The sequence below is a fragment of the Papilio xuthus genome, unplaced genomic scaffold, assembly GCF_000836235.2.
Source record: "Papilio xuthus unplaced genomic scaffold, Pxut_1.1 DF824992.1, whole genome shotgun sequence".
Lineage (NCBI taxonomy): Eukaryota > Metazoa > Arthropoda > Insecta > Lepidoptera > Papilionidae > Papilio > Papilio xuthus.
Window position 1 is genome coordinate 80601 of NW_013533657.1, and position 3234 is coordinate 83834.

Below are 3234 nucleotides of genomic sequence, written 5' to 3' on the forward strand. Positions count from 1 at the left end.
GGGGGGGGGGGGGGGGGGGGCGGCGGGTGCGAGGGGCGCGGGCGTCACTATGTGCACCAAAACTTAATTTTACTTGATTTTAAGTTTTAATTATAATATATTTTTTGCACAATTATTGTGTACGATCACAAAGAGACACGCGGCTGCGGCACGTGTTGTGCAGATTATAACGTCACATATTCGCCGCGACGTGACACGCTGTCATCGATGACGTGACGCAGCGTGTTGCCGCGGCTTGCGGCGAGTGGAGCGAGTCAATTCGACCTAAATACTACCTTACGTTCAAGTATATTCATACTTTTAATCCTGTAGGTATGAAGAAATAAACAGTCACTGACTACTGAGAACCTCCTCCTTTTTGTCAAAACTGTTGTCAAATGAGTTTCCGTTGCAATGTGGTATTTTACAATTAAACATGACTCACTTGTCATCGGATCGTTGTCGGTTTACAATGTACAAAGTGACTTGTTACGACAACAGGAAGCGGTAGTCGTTAAATTCTTACGTTAAAATGCACGTCGCCGCCGCGGCCCGCGGTGTCGGGCTCATGATATAAACACATAACACTGATAGCGTTCATTGCTTTCTTTTTAATCAAAGGGAACTTCTAAATCTCGTAAACATTCAATGAATTTATTAACTAAAATAAATCAATCAAACTGCAAAGTTAAGGATTGTTTTTGACTTCACATTGTAATTGTAGTTAGGTAAATGAAACCTTTCCTACTTTTTCTTTTTTAAAAACAATGTCTGATGAGAGAGCAAAATTGAGCGGAATACTGCAAGGATATATAAGGTAACAACTCCCGAGGTAATCGGAATAACAAAATGTAAAATGTAAAAATATGATTGTGCACTTATGGTGTTTCTATTCAAATATGTACATAGTTACGTATTTACAAACAAGTTATTGTTATTATAGTGAAGCAAAATGTGGAATAAATAAGTTGGTTAACAATCAAACTTCTAAGATCAGTCCTCGGAAGGCTTTTCAACAAGTTGTGCAAGTTTTACTTCGACGCCGAAACCGACTCGAAGAATGAAAAGTTGCAACTTGTTACAAGTTAGTTGTGAGAGCAGAGGCCGCGGGCACCAGCCAGGTGCATCGCTGAATTTATGTTACAAATATCCTGTTATGTTTCAAAAAGAAATATAAATTCACAGCAAATGCATTTAATTATTATAAAAATAGGACTTATTATTTTCGTTTATCTCTGTCAAAATGTAATTCATATAAACAAAATACGTACAGATTCAAATAAGTTTTTGATATATTCGTTATAAATGTGTTTGTTCCCGAGGTAATCACCAGACAGCGCTCTCAATCACAAACTCCATTTATTTTAAAGTGAAACAATCAGTCCGTCAATATTCACAATAGTTTTATTGCGTCCCGCGGGATTGTTGCGTGCTCTGCCCACTGTTGTTGTTTTATAATATCATATTACAGGCTTGTTTGATAACATAACTTTAATGAGCACGTATGATTTTAGTGTAAATGGTTGTCGATAATCGATTTATTTCTGCTGCGGAGTTAAAGTTGAATGTAATTTGTGTTCTCAATATGTATATGTAAATGGCTAGGAATTCGTCAGGTAGAGCTACGCGCTGTAAAGCTCAGCTGTATCATCGTGGTGGCGAGCGATACCTCCTCATTCGACGAAGTTGTTTGGTTTTCATAAGCTGTGGCCGAAGTGAACTGAAGTAAAGCCTTGTGACGTAAGGAATTTGCGAGTCACAACATTTGTTCGCATAAATTTGAGTACATACGTTTGCACGAGTTAATACCGCTTGTTACTTCATCAGAATAGTCCTGCTATTGATACTTGATGCAGCGTGATCAGCTCTATTTAAATGAACAGTATATTCATTCTCACTATATTATTTGTGTATTTTTTAACAATAAACAGAGACATGGTATTGCTACATATTAAAATTAATATCAAATTCATTTACTTATTTCATCAAGTTTAATTATTCCATCATTTACCCCTCCCCCCGAGTCAAATGTAGCACTCGTATTCAAGTGTTTATTGTGCGATTCCAATTATTTGAACGATGGAATATAACATATAAACGCTTGAAAGTAAATATTTCATATAAAGCAGTTGCAACATTATTTAACGCAAACGTAACACGTTTTTGTTACACGATGCAGAACTGTTGTGGGAATAAATGATCAGTACACGAGAATTAACAAAATAATTTTTCCTTTGAATGAGTTAAATGCGAGTGCGGTGAAGGTTCGTTATAAAATTAACATACTTAATTCTGTGGCAACGGACAGCCGGCACCAGGGTGCGCTGGGGCGGCGGGGCCGGAGCGCGCGGGGGCGGCGGCGGTCACAAATGTTCGTCAGTAAACAATTGACAAGCATTTCTGTTTAAGGAAAATTATTTTTTTATTGTTTTCAACTTTTTGTCACAGATAATAAGATAAAGAAGTCCAGTCATACAGTTTGTTTCACCATATATATATGAGCAGAAATTGAGCAAAGTTGTGTCGTTTTATGAAGGCTCTGGCGGAAGTTTGCCGCGTGCACTCGCTGCACAATATTCATACCTTATGCGACGCGGCGGCTGGCGGCCGACGGTCGCTGGGCGGCAGAGTGATTCGTAAAGGCTAAAGCCTTTTACTATTACATATTTTAAATGGACCTTGTCAGTCAAAAAATATGTAAATTATCATCTTTAAATTAATTTAAAAACAAATACATATCACTCACGTTAATAGGTATTGATAAATATTACTTTAGTAATGTCCGTAGTCACGTAACCTCCCGCAATACTTCTGTTATTGCAATACCCACAGAAACCTAAATTAATTTATTAAACACATACTAAATAGGTAATAGGGCGGCGTGCTGAGGCGGAGGGCGCACCGCGCTCAGCCGGCTACTCGGTGATGCGTGTAACAAAGCCGACCCAAAACCTCACAGCGTCCGTAATTAATTTGCAATCAACATAACGAGATATATTTTGGTAATTTAACGTTAATTGCATGATGAAATTATTAATGAAACGTCAAAGTAATGGCCAAACTAATGGAACAGTATGTTTCAGATACTCGTTACATTTCGTAATTACGAATCTATACAATGTATTGTTTGACCAACGATTGGTTGGTAGGAGACAGCCGACACCTGATTGGGCGCTAGGTCTTTATTCCATTTGAAATGCTCAGATTTACAGGGTAAATTGGTAGGTGTTACATTTTGTACAACAGTATTTTATT